The 19637-nt window shown below is 43.2% G+C and overlaps 1 protein-coding gene across 2 annotated transcripts in view; it reads right to left on the reverse strand.

Moving 5' to 3' along the window:
* The window catches only part of zzz3 (zinc finger, ZZ-type containing 3), a 125847-nt gene that overhangs the window by 51034 nt on the left and 55176 nt on the right, over positions 1-19637 (reverse strand). The gene's annotated exons all lie outside the window — the stretch shown is intronic.

Raw genomic sequence — 19637 nt, forward strand, 5'->3', positions numbered from 1 at the left:
GGCTTTGAATTCAACACAAACTGACGGCACATAAATAACTTTGTTATTTACTTATTCAACTGTTAGGCTGTTCTTAGATAGTTCCAAGTAAAGAAGCCTACCGAATCTCCATCTTAATGCCAGTATTCAGATCTTCAACACAGATCTTCAATCAGATATTCAGCTAAATTATTTTCACACAAAGGATACAAGAAAGGCCACTTAGGGAATGGCAGCACAACAGCATTTAGTAAGGTATCAATAAGTGTTATTATGACTTGAAGTTGCTCGTGTAGATGAGAGGTCCATCCACACAAGGAAGAATACCTGAATCCTGGTGCTAGAAATGGGGATATGTTTTTAATGTCAGGTGTAATGAGCACTCTATACTAAACAGAATTTGGCAAAGCCAAGGAATTAAAGTAAAGTGCAATATTCTTAAGTGTATAGTCATGGCCCTTTCATAATTATAGAATAATGCAGCACAGAAGGACCATTTACCACATTGTACTTGTGTTGACTTAGGCTGAATTATCCAATTAGTTCCTGTTCTTTTGCCTTAGCCATGAAATACTGTGCAAATATTTTTTCTTCAAGTGTTTAACAACACCCTTTCCAACTTTATTACTGAATTTGATTCCTCCATCTTTTCAGACGGTACATTTCACACAATGAGCTACAGTGAGGCTAACAGAGGTTTCCTCACAAACCCATGTGTGTTTGACAAGCACGTTCAAAGAACAACCTCCGAGTTGGAAACCCTTCTAACAATTGGGCAGCACGGTGGCACAGTGGTTAGCACTGCTGCCTCACAGCGCCTGAGACCCGGGTTCAATTCCCGGCTCAGGCGACTGACTGTGTGGAGTTTGCATGTTCTCCCCGTGTCTGCGTGGGTTTCCTCCGGGTGCTCCGGTTTCCTCCCACAGTCACAAAGATGTGCGGGTCAGGTGAATTGGCCATGCTAAATTGCCCATAGTGTTAGGTAGGGGTATAGGTGGGTTGCGCTTCGGCGGGTCGGTGTGGACTTGTTGGGCCGAAGGGCCTGTTTCCACACTAAGTCTAATCTAATCTAAAAAAAAAGTAAATGCTTCGGAACTGTTTCCTGTATCAAAATCATTCACTAATTTGAACACCTCCATTAACCTTCTCCGCTCCTGGAGGAGTACTCTTGTGTTCTCTCACCATGAGACAGATCTGAAGTCCCACATCCCAACACTACTTTACTAAGTCCCTTTTGCATTCTTACTGAAGCCTTGTCAAACTTCCAAAAGTGTGATACCTAGAATGCAAGACAATACATCAGCGACAGCCTAATCAATGTTGTTTAAAGGTTTAACACAACTTCTTTGCTTTTGCACTCTAGGCTTCTATGTATAAGTCAAGGATCTCTTTTTCATTCATTTATGAGATGTGAGCATCATTGGCTCGGCAAGCACTTTTTGCCTGCCCCTGTTGACCCCAAGAAGGTGGCAAGCTGTCTTGAATCGCTACGGTCCTTTGAATGTAGGGTGACCACAATGTTGTTTAGGAAGGGAGTTTCAGAATTTTGACTCAAGGGCAGTGAAAGAACAGCAGTACAGTTCCAAATCAGGATGCTCTGTGCCTAAGAGAGGAACTTCCAAGGTGATAGTGTTCCCATGTATCTACTGGTTTTGTGCTTCTAGGCAGTAGAGGTCATGGTTGTGAAATGTGCTGCCGGACAGCTATGACAGTACATCTTGTAGCTGGTACACACTGCTGTTCCTGTGCCTCAGTGGTGAGGGGAAATGAACGTTGAAGGTAGTAGATGGAATGCCAAGTGTTAAATGTTTTGCCCTGGATGACGTCAGCTTTTTGAGTGTCACTGGAGCTGAACTCATCCAGGCAAGTGGTAAATATTTCATCACACTTTTGGCTTGTACGTTGGGCAAGTTACTTGCCACAGTATTCCTAGACTTTGACCTGCTCTTGTAGCCACAGTATTTATATGGCTGGTCCATTTCAGTTTCTGGTCAATGGTAACGCTGAGATGTGAATACCACGTGTCATTTAAAGACCTTCTCAACATGTCCTGCCACTTTCAAAGACTGAGGCAAACATAACTCCAAATCCAAGGAACAAGAAATCTTTATTTTGGAGACCCCTTTTTGAGAGAAAAAAAAACTGTTGCATTGCTTAATTTTACTGAGGACTGTCATTTGATTTTTAGGGGCCTTTTTTTCATTTTCACTAACTCAATCCTTACCAAAGCAGTTAACACAGAGTTCAGAATACCATTCGCCCTGAACATTTTCTCTCCAATTTGAATTCTAAACACCAATCGCTATTTACAGCTGAGCATACCCTTAGGTATCATCCACCTCAGTCAGCTCCCCTCCACCAAACATCGCTATACCTGCCTGATCCTAGGAATTTATCAATTCACCACTGCACCTTCAGCAGGCGAATTTTCCTCCAGAATCTCTTGTATTTTTTCACCCAAACTTGAATATGCCTGCACTGTAAAGCCCATGAAACCTCTCGTAATTACACATTATAGACTTATCAACAAAACAGTTCTGGAATTGCCAGCTATTGCTTGTGCCAATTTTTTTTCAAGTTCAGGTTTTACTAGTTTTCAAGCTTGGTTTGCCTGCGTTTAGTAACTGATACAAGACTGTTTGTTGCTTATACTTAAACTGTTTATGTGTCTCACACTTTGATGCCTACTTTCCTCGGTCCTTTCTCTCTCAAGTCTTTTCTTTTTATATAGAATCCCTACAGTGTGTAAACAGGCCATTTGGCTCAACTCTCCAAACAACATCACACCTACATTCATCCCTCTATCCTATCCCTGTAACCCTGCATGCCCCATGGCTAATCCATCTAACTTACATATCCCTGTACACTATGGGCAATTTAGCATGGCCAATCCATCTAACCTGCACATCTTTGGACTGTGGGAGGAAACCCATGCAGACAAAGGGAGAATGTGCAAACTCCTTACAGATGGTCGCAGAGGCTGGAATTGAACCCAGGTCCTTGGTGCTGTGAGGCAACAGTGCTAACCAATGAGCCACCGTGCCACCCTCTTCTCATCAGAAACCTCCTGGTTCCAGAGATGTTGATGGATTGAAGTGTGCAATGGGAAGTCTCCTGCAAGTCAACAGCAGGACTGTCTGGGAATGACCAGTCTTTGAGTTCCAACAGCAGGTTCTCTCACTCCTGACAATGCTACTTGTTCAGAGAATCCGAACCTCGAGAAGCAACAAAAGCAGGAGGGAGAGCACCTGCTACCAGAAGATCTATAGCAGCAAATGTGGGACAGACAGAATTTGAAATTGCAGGGTCCTCTGACTGATTCTGATTTACCTGCTTGCTACTCTGTCAAACAAAGCACACATGGGCCACCTTCTTCATAGTACCACAGTTACCATGTGTTTGCAAATTTCATTGGTCTGTCTATAGACTCTTGGCATCCTGAAATATATTACTTTCTTACCCATTGTTTAATACATTTAGTGCCAACTGCAAACTTTGTAATTATGCCATACAAGCCACTAGTATATATTGAAAAGAACATTTTTTTTGGCAAGGCATACTGGGACCAACCAATAGAATCTGAAAACAATCATTTACTACAAACACCCATCACCTTTTATTGTTCGAAAATTTAGCATCCCACTGGCATTGTCTCTATAATCCCACGGGCTGTGATGTTACTAAGATTATGATACTTCATTAAACACCTTTGGTAAATTAGTTTTCACGTCAACCACACTCATCAAACTTGCCTCTTAATACCTCAAAAAATATTGTTAACAGCTTTAATGTTATTTCTATAATGGGAGCTCCCAAAACCGTACGTAAGATTTCACTGGTCAATTCAAACTTTGTAAAATTTGTGCCTTACTAATTCACTTTGCCCTACATATAAACTCAAGTTTGAAATTATTCACAACAGAAATTAATGGAAAATCTCATCAGGTCTGGCAGGATCAATGGAGAAAAAATAATCAGAGTTAACGCTTCAGGTCCCGTGACCCTTGTTCAGAATTGGAATCACCTCACTCAACAATCTTTCACACTATCGTGTTTTCTCACCAGAGATTGGTCTAACTATATAAACACAAGAAACTACAAGAGGTCAGAAACTAGGCAGACTCACCTCCCCATTCCTCTAGGTCTACCCATCATCTATAATGGAGCAGACTAAGTCATATGATGGGATACTCTCCACTTGCCTGGATGGGTGTAGCTCCAATAACACTTAATAAACACACCATTCAGCTGGTCTGGCATGCCATCAATGATCAAATATTTACTCATTCCCACAAGCGGATCACAGTGGGTATAATGTGCACGCCATGCAAGATCTATTCGTTTGGGCTACTTCAACAACACTGCCATTACTTAGAAAGACAGCAGGCATGCAAAAGCACCAAAACCTGCAAGTTCCCTCCAATTCAAAGCCATTCTGGTTTTGAAATATTGCTGTTCCATCAATAGGCCAGACCTTCTCTCCCAGACAGTACTGTGGAAGCACTTCTACCACAAGCCATAGAGTCAGAGATAGACAGCATGGAAACAGACCCCACAGTCCAACTTGTCCATGCCAACCAGATATCCTAATCTAGTCCCATTTGCCAGCACTTGGCCCATATCCCACTACACCCTTCCTATTACTGCAACAGTTCAAGAGAGCAGCCCACCACGACATTAAAGGCTCTTGGGAATGAACAAATATCAACCTCAGCTGTGCCAGCCACATCTTCTGACTGAACAAAACAAACTTGTCTGATTCCAAATATTTTTCTTAATCTCCATTCCCAAATAATCATGAACTACCCAAGACAAGTCATGTGAAAATATGTATACAATGAAAGTCTTCAATGTCTAGCCAACAGCTACTTGCAATAAAGTCTGGACTCAATATGCAGTTCAATTATTTTAGAGCTGAACACTTTCTTCCATGTCTTTTACCCAGTCCCTAATCCCAGATCCTGTCATGCCATAGGTGACTTCCAGCACAGCCAACCTACTTTCACCCACTCAGTCCCCAATATCACTAATATAGCTTCTCTTCTTCCCTATCAACAATCCCTTTGACTGCCTAACATTCCCCTCCCCACTCTCTCTCCAGGCTCGATGACGATCTACCCACACATTCCTTTTCCCTACCCAACTCCTGACATCAGCATACATAACACTTTTTCTGTGATAAAAGTTCTGAAGAAAGGTCACTGGGCTCAAAGTATTAACTGCTTACTCTCCACAGATCTGCCAGAGCAGCTGAGTTCTCCAGCAATTTAATTTTGTTTCAGATTTCTAGCAGTTGCAGTTCTTTGTTTTATTTCATTATATAACGCAGTACTTCTACATCAACAATGCAAAAGAACTTCACAGAGTTTCTCAAGTATTCAGATACGGAATGGATGGTGTTGACTCTCCATCAACACCGTGGAAATTAGGTAAGGCATCAGCACAGCTTTTGCAAGATGATTTGTAAGGCGAGAGCACCAGATCTTCCTTCATGCAGTCTTTTAGATGGATACAATGACCACTTTCAGAAAGCTAGCCTGGAACATGCACAAGCACTTACAGAACTGCAAACATCATATTCAGTTTATGTTACAGTGCCTCCACACAACAAACTTCCCACTGAAGCAGAAAGCTTTCAGCTTTGCATGGAAGTAATGCTTAAGAGGAGTAAAGTGGATGCCATTGGATTCAGGCTATACTTATATTACTAACGCACTTTAAAGGAAACCACTTCATACCAATGGTGTAGCTGCAGTATGAATGCACTTTTAAACACACATCCTGGTCTAATGTAAACATATCTAGCGCAGCTCCACTAAACTAATGAACCAATCCAGCAAGTTAGTCTTGAAATCTACCCAAGAAAGGCCTGTACATGATGTTACACTGAGATTGAGGCTACAGCATCTGGCAGTCAGGCATTAACTCAAAGCAGTTAAAGTGAGGACATCTGAATTAAGAAACAGATGAGTGAATTTGAGAGTGTTATGGAACGTTAAAGGGAGGGAAGTCAATGATGTATGCAATGAGCAAGCTTGGGTGGTGGCTACTTCAGGAGGGGGAGGGGGAGGGGATTAAGTAACACAAGACATTTAAGCACCTGGAGCTTTTCTGCTGTTATTAAACAAGACCATGGAAAAAAACGTGACCAACATAACTGCTTTCAGCTCTCATCCTTAATGCATTTGTTTGACAAAATTCTAGCAATCTCAGATTTGAAATTAACACCAACTACTACTTGCAGAATAGTGTTCCAAACTTCTGCCATCTTTTGAATATGAATGAGTTTCTTAACTGTCATTGGCTATGGTCTGGCTATAATTTTTAACCTTAGCCTAGACTGATCATCAGTGAAATAGGGTAGAGAGAGATATCTTGAAAGTTTGCTCAAATCACTCTCAAATCTTCTGAGTTTCTGAGAATGCAACCCGATATTGCATAATCTCCTCTCAATTTAATCCTTAAGAGTCGAGAGCTCATGTTGGTAAATTTATACTGCACTCCCACCAGCATCAACATATCATTCCTACTAAGGCAATGAAGTGAATCGATTAGATTAGATTCCCTACAGTGTGGAAACAGACCCTTTGGCCCGTACAGTTCACACCGACCCTCCGAAGAGTAACCCACCCAGTCCCATTTCCATCTGACTAATGTACCTAACACTATGGAAATTTAGCATGGCCAATTCACCTGACCTGCACATCTTTGGCCTGTGGAGGGAAACCGGAGCATCCAGAGGAAACCCAAGCAGACACGGGGAGAATGTGCAAACTCCACACAGACCTTCGTCCAAGGCTGGGATCAAATCTGGGAACCTGGTGCTGTGAGGCAGCAGTGCTAACCACTGAACTACCATGCCACCCCAAAGGTGGGGTTGATGCAATGAGTCGAAAGAAGCTTGCTCATTCCGAATATAAATTCTCATCTTCCAACCAAAATGCAGCAGCAAATCACAAAGTAGGAGCGTGTTCTTTTCACAAGAAAGAATTTTGCATCTGCTGGTCACAGCACACAGCCAGCTCAGGAAGTAATGGCTTACCTCAGATTGAAAAGTGGAAGGTTTTTCTCCAGAAGAATACTGACTGCTGCACACTGTCATCTGTTAATGTCAGCAGTAGAGACACAAAGGACCCCACATATAATTCCATGGCTCACTGTCTCAGCATCACATTACTTTATTGCCGCTGCTAAACATCTCTGCCTTAGTCACACAATGTGCTGCTTGGTCAGTGGTCACATAAAAGTCCAGCTGAAATGTCAGGCCGAAAGAATAAACTCTCATCGAATAGCAGAGTGGGCTGAATGGGCTACTTTTGTTTTCACATCTTCTTGACCTTCCTGAAGTACTCCAACTTACTTGAATTAAGACAGACCAAACCTATAGCCTGGACAATGGTAATCACATTTCTCAACTAAATAATACTCCACAAGGTCTGACAGCCAATCCAATTTCCACTTACACTGTTTTCAAGCTTCAGTGGACTCATCTAGCTTAACTTGAACATACACTTCAGAATCAAAGTGTGTGCTGTAGCTACAATGCCTTTTAAAAAAATAACTGAGAAGCCACCGAGATGGAGCAAGATTTAACAGGATCAGGATAGCACATTTTCAAATGATTAGGAAACATTGCCAGAGTAAGACAGTTAATTGGATAATTCTGAAAGCATCATGGGCTAAACTGACTCCTCCAGCACGGACTGATTAATAATTCCGAGATGGTGCAGACCAGACAATCAGGATTAGCTAATGCAGACAACAAACCTTAAGCTTGTAAACAGAAGATTTAGATTGAGGGTGGAAAAGAATTTCTCAGCTTTAGGAGACAAGAAAATTAATGAAATGAGTGTTGGAGTTTTGATTTCAACATATGAAGATGGTCAACATGGGAGGACAATATTTTTGCAGTTCAGAAGTAATCGGAAAGGTCAGATTCCCAGTGAATTTTCAAATATAACCAGAATGGCATTGCATTGAATTCCAGCAATGTGAGGCAGCAGAGGGTTACCACAGGAAGGGGAGGCTGGTTGATGAGATTTGTGCTCCATGACATATCCACCAGAGCTCCTGAAAAGTTAGTTAAGATGAGATAATGATCACCTGCTTTCATTCCCAGCTCAACCATTAACCAAAAATACCATTAACCAACACCTCAAAAACAAAAAAAGGTACAGGATAATGCTGAAACTTGTCACTTCTTAGCTGAAAAGACACCTTTATGAGAGGTTGAGGAACTTTGAAAAGTTGTTAGAGATGTATATTGCAACTGGCTGCTTGTCTCACTGAAGTCATACTTTCAATTGACAAATGCCCCACTATTTTCAGCAGGGAGGCTTCACAGTGGCTGCGGTTAACGGAGTAGAAATTTCTATTCTAAAGTTCAAGTAGCTCCTACACTGTCGATAGGATTACAATTGTAATGTTCACAAAGGGCTGAAACACAGCAAGCCTTTTGTCACAACAGGTTTCCCATGTCAGATAGCAGACCCATACATGCACACTTAGATATGAAGGAAAGTGAATTAAAGGGAAGAAGATGCCTTCTTGAAAAAAAATTATAATGGTCTCTGGAATTCAACATTTCAAAGAGTAGTGGAAACAACATACCTCGTTCAGCATCCCTCATCATCATTATGGGGAACCTCTATTGTTTGTGATCTACATAAATGACTTGGAAGAAAACGCAGCTGGTCTAATTAGTAAGTTTGCGGACGGTACAAAAATTGGCGGAGTTGCAGACAGTGAGAATTGTCAGAGGATACTGCAGGATATAGATCTCAATTGGAGGCATGGGCAAAAAAAAAGGTAGATGGAGCTTAATCCCAACAAATGTATGGTGATGCATTTTGGAAGGTCGAGTGCAGGTAGAAATTATACAGTGAATGGCAGAACCTTTAGGATTAATCGATATGCAGTGGGATCTGAGTGAGCAGGTCCACACATCACTGAAGGTGGCAGCGTAGGTAGATAAGATAGTAAAAAAAAAGGTCTTTGGCATGTTCGCCTTCACTGGAAGGGGCATGCAGTACAAGGATAGACTAGCCAGAATTTTAATTCGGCCACACTTGGAATATTTCTTACAGTTCTGGTCATCCCACCAAGAGAAGGACGTGAATGCTTTGGAAAGGGTACAGAATAGGTTTACCAGGATGCTGCCTGGTATGGGAGATTTTAGTGGTGAAGAAAATTTAAAGCACTGCGTTTGTTTTCATTGGAACGCATGAAGTTGAAGGACCATCTAATAGTTTACAAGATTGTGAAAACATGGATAGAGTGGAAATTATGAGGATTTTTCCCAGGGTGGAGGGGTCAATTACCAGCAGACACAGGTTCAAGGTGCGAGGGAGGAGATTTAAAAGAGATGTGAGAAGCAAGCTTTTCACACAAAGGGTAGTGAGGGCCTGAAATGTGTTGCCAGAGGAGATGGTGGAAGCAGACACAACAGCAGCATTCAAGAAGCACCTGGACAAATTTATGAATAGGAAGAGAATAGAGGGACATGGATCCTGTAAGTGAAGACTATTTTAGTGTGGAAGGACAAAATGTGTCGGTGCACGCTTGGATGACCGAAGGGCCTGTTCCTATGCTGGATTGCTCTTTGTTGTTCCCAAAGCCCCCATCCATTAGCACTTCGCACCCGAGCATATAAAAAGCGCAATTTGTGCAAATGTTTTAATCAATGTCTGAAGTACTCTTCGTGAAGCAGAAACATGACTGATATTTTCTTTATTGGGATTGCCGTCAATGACAGTATTCACAGCACTAGCCCATTTCCCAAATGGCATCTATCCACAAAATTCACAAGAAATAAACATTCAGACATCCAACACAACTGGCACCGATTCAGCAAGTCCATTTGGAGTGACCTGAAGAATACAGTGTGGGAAATGGAAATCTCCGTCTTGGCAAGAGACAAGGTGTTTTTTTTTTTAAAAAGGAGGGGCTGGATTGAGAAATTCAGAGCAGTTTTTTCATTCTGCTCTTGGGTACAATGCAAAAAATCATTCCAGGCTCCTGCAGTTTTCACTCCTCTCTTCAGTATGCAAGCACATCAACATCATTGAATGGCGGAGTGGACTCGATGGGCCAAATGGCCTTACTTAACTCCTATGTCTTATGGTCTTATGTATAAGATATCTGGGGAAGAGAAAACAGCATCAAGTTAACATCTGACAACCTTTATTGCCAAATGTTATTTTCAAAATATAACGACTTTCCTACATCACTCTAGTATCTTTCAGACTTTTTAAGAACTGACTGGACCTCCAACAGGATGGAAAATCCGAATGTTCGATCATGAACATGATTCATCAACAAGACTCTGAGGCTGTGCTACTGAAATGTAACTCCACTGTGTCCCTTATGTCATCACCGTGAAACAGATGCACACTCGTGCTGGGTTCTTGAGATATATGGATCTCAAAAGTAATAATTTCTTTGTGGAATAATGTAGCTAAAGAACTGTGAATAATAGGCATTTTAAGTGGCTGTTGCTGTTTCAAAAAAAAAGTTGGGGAATTCTCATCAGTACCCTGGCAACATATATCCCTCAGTCAACAGTAGCAACATTTTCTATTAGCAATAATTTACCTATAAAAGTACTCTTTTTGTTGCAGGGTTCTTTTAAATAGCATACAGTTCTCAAGGAGCTGCCCTTTTTCCAAAATTAGATGCTTGTAGCTGTGAAAGGCTGGGGCTGCCACACCTTCCTTGTCGATGTTGGTCAATATTCCTTCCTCTCCTGAATGCTGTTCAGTTACATTTATGCATAGAGTCAGAGATGTACAGCATAGAAACAGACCCTTCAATCTAATTAATCCATGCCAACCAGATAGCCCCACCTGCCAGCACCTGGCCCACATCCCTCCAAACCCTTCCTGTTCATATACCCATCCAGATGCCTTTTAAATGTTGCAATTGTACCAGCCTCCACCACTTCCTCTGGCAGCTCATGCATCTTCATTAGAATAAAACATCCCAAGATATATCAGTGAAGCACACCACAGGAATCATGTGAAAAGGTCATTAGGACAGAAGACCAAAACCTTGGTTTAGGAGATGGATTTTAAGGAGTGTCTTAACTGAAGAAAAAGAGGAAAAGAGGGGTTCACGGGGAGAAATTCGAGAGCAATTGAATGCTGCAGTGATTACCATTGGCCAGAACAGACAGAACACGGAGAAATGTACCAGAGGAAGTTACACAAATAGGGAGGGAGGGAGACCATGGAGAGATTTGAAAACAAAGGTTTCAGTTTCCCATCCTGCAAGCTGGACCCCTCCGCTCTGAAATCGGAATGCTAGAGATTTTTATAACTTTGTGCATTATTGAGGGGGAGAGAGGAGGTTCAAAACGCAACAAAGAATCGACATGCTGGTCCAACAAATGATTCGGAAGGCAAACGGAATGTTGATTACTGCAAAGGAAAAGAAATAAAAAAAGAACTGGGGAAGCTCGGTGGCATTTGCATGGAATGTTGGTGTGACCACATCTACAGTACTGTGTAGAGTTTTGGATTCAGTTCCTTTGGAAGCAGCTCAGAGAAGATTCATTCAATTGATTCCTGGCATGGCGAGGTTAGCTTATGAGCACAAGTTGGACAGGTTGTGCCTGTATCCATGGGAGTTTACAAGAACGAGAGATTATTTTAACATAAAAGATACTCAGCTGGCTGATTGGCCAGACGTTGAGAAGACTTTTCGCCTTTTAGAAAGATCAGAACCAGGGCAGAGTTTAAAAATAAAGCTTGTCCCATTTAAGATAGATGAGGAAAATTTGTGACTCTCGGATGGGCTCTCGAATTCTCTTTCGGAGTGTGTAATGAAGGACAAAGTCATTTAATATTGTTAAACCTAACTTAGATTCTAGACGGCAGGAAAGTAAAGCTGAGGCCAGTCAGATCAGTCATGACCTTACTAAATGGCAGAGACAGACCAGAGCTATTTAGACCCTCTTGCTCTTACAAAAAGGAGGGGACTGGCTCAAGAATATTTCCCAGATGTTTCAATGTTCCCATGTGCATTAATCCTACAATATATGGCAATATACTTTATCTCAAAGCTACCAAACTAATTCTATGCACCTTAAGTGCAATATAATTGCATGTCATTTCATAGAAACATTCAAATAAATCTTGATTCTGAGCCACGGAAGAAAATATTAGAGATTTTAGAAAGAAATTCCAGAACAGAATATTGTCGTCAGCTACCTGCCTTAAAACTCTGGGGTGTAGTCCATCTGGTCCAGGTGATTTACCCACCTTCATGCCTTTCAGTTTTTCTAGCACCTTTTCCTTGGTGATAGCCAGCACACTCAGCTCTGCCCCCTCACAGTTTTGAATCTTTGGGATATTACTTGTGTGTTCCACCATGAAGACTGACGCAAAGTAATTATTCAGCTTCTTAGCCATTTCCTCGTTACCCACTTACCTCTCCAGCATCATTTCCCAGCAGCCCAATGTCCACTTTGCTTCTCTTTTACCCTTTATACATCTAAAGAAGCTCCTACAGTCTTCCTTTATATTACTGGCTATCTCACCATCACATTTAATCTTTTCCATCGGTTTTGCTTCATTGCCCACGAATAGTCTAGGTTAGCTTGCCGATCGTTTGGTTTCCCACTGCCCTTTGCCCTTTCTCTTCTACACATTCCTGACTTCCCTAGCCAGCCATGGTTACCTTTTCCTCCCTGTACTGTGCTTCTTTTTCCTTGGGATGAATCACTGCTGTGTCTCCTGAGTTACTCCCAGAAATCCCTGCCATTGCTGTCCCACTGTCTTTCCTGCTAGGCTCCTCTCCCAGTCAATTCTACCCAGCTCCTCCCTCATACCTCTGTAGTTGCCTTTATTCAGTTGTAACACCGTTATCTCTGATCCTATATTCTCCCTCTCAAACTGCCTCAGGGTTCCTTCACCTTAAGCACGATTATCAAGTCTGCCTTATTGCACAACACTAAATCCAATAGATTACTTACTTGTTGGAAACCAACAAGTTTCCACCGACCCGCCGAAGCGCAACCCACCCAGACCCATTCCCCTACATTTACCCCTTCACCTAACACTATGGGCAATTTAACATTGCCAATTCACCTAACCTTCACATTTTTGGACTGTGGGAGGAAGAAGGGCTTATGCCCGAAACCTCGATTCTCCTGCCCCTTTGATGCTGCCTGACCTGTTGCGCTTTTACAGCAACACATTTTTCAGCTCTGTGGGAGGAAACCAGAGTACCCGGAGGAAACCCACGCAGACACGGGGAGAATGAGTAAACTCCACACAGACAGTTGCCTGAGGTGGAAATTGAACCCAGCTAAACACTGTGCTACCAGGCCACCCAGTACTGCCTGTTCCCTAGTGAACTCCATCAGAAGCTGCTCCAAAAAGCCATCTTGTGGAAATTCCACAAATCTTGTGGACAGAGTGGTGATTGAGAAGTGTTTTCAGACTGGAGGCCTGTGACCAGTGGTGTGCTGCAAGGATCATTGCTGGGTCCACTGCTTTTTAATCATTTTATATAAATGATTTGGATGTAAATACGGAGGTATTGTTATTAAGTTTGCAGATAACACCAACATTGGAAATGTAGTGGACAATGAAGGAGGTTACCTCAGAGTACAAAGGGACCTTGATCAGATGGGCCAATGGACTGAAGAGTGGCAAATGGGGTTTACTTTAGATGGATGTGAGGTGTTGCATTTGGGAAAGCAGGGCACGACGTATACACTTACTGGAAGGAGTCTGGGCAGCAGTGTCAAACAAACAGACCTTAGGGTGCAGGTGCACAGTTCCTTGAAAATGGAGTTACAGGAAGACAGGGTGGTGAAGGCAACATTTGGCACGCTTGCCTTCATTGGTGAGTGCATTGAGTATAGGTGTTAAGAGGTCATGTTGTAGCTGTACAGGACACTGGTTAGACACTTTTGGAATATTGTGGTCTCCCTGCTATAGAAGGATGTTGTGAAACTTGAAAGGGTTCAGAAAAGATTTACAAGAATGTTGCTGGCACTAGAAGGTTTCAGCGATACAGAGAGGTTGAGGCTGTTTTCCCTGGAGTGACAGAGGCTGAGGGGTGACCTTATAGAGGTTTATAAAATCATGAGGGGCATGGATAAGGTGAATAGGCAAGGTCTTTTACCCACGGTAGGGGAGTCAAGACTAGAGGGCATAGGTTTAATTCGAGAGGAAAAGGATATAAACAGGACCTAAGTGGAAACATTGTCACACAGAGGGTGGCATGTGTATGGAACGAGTTGCCAGAGGAAGTGGTTCAACAACATTTAAAAGGCATCTGCATGGGTATATGAATAGGAAGGGTTTGGAGGGATATGGGCCAAGTGCTGGCAATTGGGACTTGATTAATTTAGGATATCTGGTTGGCATGGACCAGTTGGACCAAAGGATGCATTTGTGTGCTGTATAACTAAGTCTGTAAGTACAGACTGAGGCCAATGATCATTAAAATTCAACAGCTCAAGAGGCCAAAACTGATAGAAGTTTTACGGGGATTATAAAAACCCGACGTTAAGGACAGTGATTAGGCAGAAGCCACAGAGGGAATGGAAAACATGAAAAGTTTCAAAGTCTGGATACTGCTTAACAATCAGGTGCCAAAGTAAGTCAGTAGATAAAAGTGAGATAGGTAAGTCCAACTAATCATGATTTCAGACATAAGCAGCAGAGTTTTGAAGGATCTTGGTCCAAGGCAATTAAAGTCGATTTCAGAGCGTTACTGATGAAGGGCTTATGCTCGAAACGTCGAATTCTCTATTCCTGAGATGCTGCCTAACCTGCTGTGCTTTGACCAGCAACACATTTGCAGCTGTGATCTCCAGCATCTGCAGACCTCATTTTTTATTCAGAGCGTTACAGCTCACAATGTGCCATTAGTTTGAAGGGGTTGGTAAATAGACATTGTTCTTCACCTCTAGATCCAAAACTTCTCAATGCAAATGTATACAGACAAAACAGATGTTAATTTCATGTGCCAGGAAAGAAGGAAAACACTTGCACTTACGTAGCACCTTCTACCAAAACAAAAGAGCTGTGTAACTAATTGTTCTTGGAAATACTTTTGCAATGAGGAAGAAACAGCAAGTTCCCACAAACAACAATGCAATAAATTAGAACAGCTGGGCACTTCTTTAAGTTGTCAATTGATCAAAAATGTTTTGTTCTGGACACCTCTGCTGTTGTTCAGAGTGTCATGGGGTTTTTTTCCAAATCTATTTGAGAAGGGGAGATGGGGATTTCTATGATTTTATCTAAAAGATGGCACACCCAACAATGCAGCATTCCTTCAATACTGCATCAGACCTAATTTAGACTTTGAGTCTGCTATTTATTCAGCCATAGTTAACACATTATTAAACGGGTTCACCTCAGGTAGAATGAAACACACTTGGCAAAGGCATCAGCTTTAACACATGAAGTCTGTAACTAATTTTTATCTGGACGCAGTCAGGCTTGCAATGAAATATTTTCTTTTCCCTTTGATTTTTTTTTGCTTTTCTTGCTTCAAGGCTTTAAGCCACCCGCTAAGCACTTTGGAAATAATAATTGCAAAGCAGGAACACAGCTACCAGCTGAGGAGTCCTGGATTTAATCAGGAATTACTTGTTTTAGTTTACAGTCACCCTGTTCAGAGATGTTATTACACACCTCTGGAGCAAGTGGGAGAGGAATTCAGGCCTTCCAGGCCAGGGGTAGGGACACTACCACTGCACCTCTGGGTGGCCTAGGAATTGGTTGCTACTTGTTACTTGGTCCAAGGCAATAAAAGGAGAAAGTGAGGACTGCAGATGCTGGAGATCAGAGCTGAAAATGTGTTGCTGGAAAAGTGCAGCATCCAAGGAACAGGATTCGGCGTTTCGGGTATAAGCCCTTCTTCAGGAATGGCTTATTCCTGAAGGAGGGCTTACGCCCGAAACGTCGAATCTCCTGTTCCTTGGATGCTACCTGACCTGCTGCACTTTTCCAGCAACACATTTTCAGCCCCAAGGCAATTAAAGCCAATTTCAGAGCATAACAGCTCACAATGTGCCATTAGTTTGAAGGTGGACACTGCAGTCAGTCTGTGGATATTATTCTTTACGTCTAGATCGCAAACCTATCCAGATGCTCACAATAACACCAAGGTTATGCATTCAGATCCCCATTCCAAACATATAGGAACATAATCCAGTGCAGGCATTCCTGACAGAAATCATCCAAAGCCCCAAATCACTAAGAGATCATTCTGCACACTACTGCTTCACCATTTGTGGAGGTTTCCTGTGCACAAATTGCCTATCAATTTGCCTTCATTACAACACCAACTGCACCCCAAGCGCAATTTCAGTGGTTAAAAATGCATTAGGACATCCTGAAGTCCAGAAAAATGCCTTTCTTTCCAGATCAGTGTATTTAAGCACCCCTTTGCAGCGTATGAAGTGAGTTCAGTCAGTCTGCAGTGGACCTCAGCCTCAGTTCTGAAAAGCCAAACGTTTTGAATACCACACCTTAAGCAGATTCAACGATGGATGGAGCATTCTCTACCTCCTGAGGCTTGTGAAAGCCACAGATTCGCAAATCCAACCCGAGGGCCAGCACATCTCAGGGACAGCGGTGAGGTTGGGAAGCAGAGTCCTTCACGGTAGCCTCAGCTGGTGGACGCATTGAACCCACACTGTTGGCTTTTCTCTGCAACGCGGCAGTCCAACCAAGTGACCGAGCCGGCCCCTTCGGAGGTAACAACATGGTCTGGCAGTTGGCTGGACAGCTGGCTCGTGATGCAGAGTATTGCTAACGTGGGTTCAATTCCTGCTCGGGCCAAGGTTACCCCCATGAAGGACTCTCCCTCTCCCTTCACCTGAGGCAAGGTGACCCTCACGTTAAGCCAGTATCAGTTGTCTCTCTCGCTCATAAAAGCGCAGCCCTGGGGTCCTTTGGAATCATAACTTCAGAGGCAACGAGTCTTTACTCAGCGAGTCATGAGTTCATAGAATGCCCTGCCAGTAACAGTGGTGGACGCTCCCTCTTTATGGGCATTTAAACGGGCATTGGATAGGCATATGGAGGAAAGTGGGCTAGTGTAGGTTAGGTGGGCTAGGATCGGCGCAACATCAAGGGCCGAAGGGCCTGTCACTGCGCTGTATTTTTCTATGTTCTAAAGTGGATAAGGGGTTTGGTAGAAAAGCTGAGATAGTGCGATGTGCCGACACAGACATAACCAAACTGCTTCGATGATTGACAGTGGGTTTGCAGCTCAAGGTAAGGGAAGCCACCAGGCCATCTGCAGGGCCAGACTCAAAACAAATAGCAAGGTGAGCAGGAGTGAGTAACAAGTTGCAGAGGTTAAGACGCTATTTTTAAAAAGCTGCAATTTCAATGAGGAAAGCCATCAATGATTTTGTGTTAAATATTCAATAATAGCATGGAAGTGATCATGGGGTCAGAGAAACGGAGGATGGTTAATACTAAGGTTAGTAACCGATTTACAAAAACTGATACCAGGTGCTGTCTGTGGTGTTCAAGAGAGGCATTTGGAAGGGACAACAGAGGAACTGTGTATCTGTAAAACAATAATTCAAAGGCAGCACAGTGACTCAGTGGTTAATACTGCAGCCTCACACCGATAGGGACCAGGGTTCAATTCCAGCCTCGGGCAACCGTCTGTGTGGAGTTTGCATACTCTACCTGTGTTTGCCTGGGTTTCCTCCAGGTGCTCTGGTTTCCTCCCATAATCCAAGGCTGTGTGGGTCAGGTGAATTGGCCATGCTCAATTGCCCATAGTGTTAAGTTCATTAGTCAGGGATAAATGTAGGGTAGGGGAATGGGTCTGGGTGGTCTTTGGAAGGTCAGTGTGGACTTCTTGGGCCGAAGGGTCTATTTCCATACTGTAGGAAATCTAATTTAATGTAATATATTAAAAAAAATGCAAAGCTTCTCACTGAATATATATTGCAGAATCACAGAACTTGCCTTTATATAGTACCTTGAACATTATGGGACATCTTAAGTCACTTCACAAGAGTATAATGAAACAAAATGCAAAGAAATTCCAGTCTGTACTTGAGTCGCTATGTATATGTACTGCATTCAAGATGTGGCTTTATTGCCACCTTGTGGTAACAGGACAGCATTATCAAACAGAAGGAGAATTTGCTGCAAAATTCAGCATCAGTGGGGAGAGTTTGTGTTTTAGTTTCAGATGTCTAGCATCCGTAGTTCTTTGTTTTATGACAGCATTACTATGTTGAACATACAAGGTCCAAAGAAGGGTCACTGGACCTGACATGTTGTGTTTTCTCATCACTGACACTACCAGATCTGTTAAGTTTATAGAGCAATTTTTTGTTTTTGTTTCAGGTTCCCAGCATCCACAGTATTTTGCTTTATTATAGCACGATCAAGTTATCAAATTTCTTGCAAAAGATGTCCTGGCATTCTACAATGCAAACACCATCACGTTTCCAGTAAACTTAATATCTGCCTTCTAATTTTCTTTATGTGCTTGACAGAAGCTCAGACTCCTTTGTGCAGTTTCACAGCTTCTGGCATCTCTTGCACCTCACCCACCCAGCTATTATTCATGGAACATTACAGCGCAGTACAGGCTCTTCAGCCCTCAATGTTGCACCGCCCAGTCATACGAATCTGAAGGTAAAAACAATGACTGCAGATGCTGGAAACCACATTCTGGATCAGTGGTGCTGGAAGAGCACAGCAGTTCAGGCAGCATCCAAGGAGCAGCGAAATCGACTTTTCGGGCAAAAGCCCTTCATCAGAAATAAAGGCAGACAGCCTGAAGCGTGGAGAGATAAGCTAGAGGAGGGTGGGGGTGGGGAGAAAGTAGCATGGAGTACAAGAGGTGAGTGGAGGAGGGGATGAAGGTGATAGGTCAGGGAGGAGAGGGTGGAGTGGATAGGTGGAAAAGGAGCTAGGCAGGTAGGGCAAGTCCGGACAAGTCATGGGGACAGTGCTGAGCTGGAAGTTAGGAACTAGGATGAGGTGGGGGAAGGGGAAATGAGGAAACTGTTGAAGTCCACATTGATGCCCTGGGGTTGAAGTGTTCCGAGGCGGAAGATGAGGCATTCTTCCTCCAGGCATCTGGTGGTGAGGGAGCAGCGGTGAAGGAGGCCCCGGACCTCCATGTCCTCGACAGACTGGGAGGGGGAGTTGAAATGTTGGGCCACGGGGCAGTGTGGTTGATTGGTGCGGGTGTCCCGGAGATGTTCCCTAAAGCGCTCTGCTAGGAGGCGCCCAGTCTCCCCAATGTAGAGGAGACCGCATCGGGAGCAACAGATACAATAAATGATATTAGTGGATGTGCAGGTAAAACTTTGATGGAAGTGGAAGGCTCCTTTCGGGCCTTGGATAGAGGTGAGGGAGGAGGTGTGGGCGCAGGTTTTACAGTTCCTGTGGTGGCAGGGGAAGGTGCCAGGATGGGAGGGTGGGTTGTAGGGGGGCGTGGACCTGACCAGGTAGTCACGGAGGGAACGGTCTTGGCGGAAGGTGGAAAGGGGTGGGGAGGGAAATATATCCCTGGTGGTGGGGTCTTTTTGCAGATGGCGGAAACGTTGGCGGATGATTTGGTTTATGCGAAGGTTGGTAGGGTTGAAGGTGAGCACAAGGGGTGTTCTGTCCTTGTTACGGTTGGAGGGGTGGGGTCTGAGGGCGGAG

Source organism: Hemiscyllium ocellatum, chromosome 9 (genome assembly GCF_020745735.1).
Source record: "Hemiscyllium ocellatum isolate sHemOce1 chromosome 9, sHemOce1.pat.X.cur, whole genome shotgun sequence".
Classification (NCBI taxonomy): Eukaryota; Metazoa; Chordata; class Chondrichthyes; order Orectolobiformes; family Hemiscylliidae; genus Hemiscyllium; species Hemiscyllium ocellatum.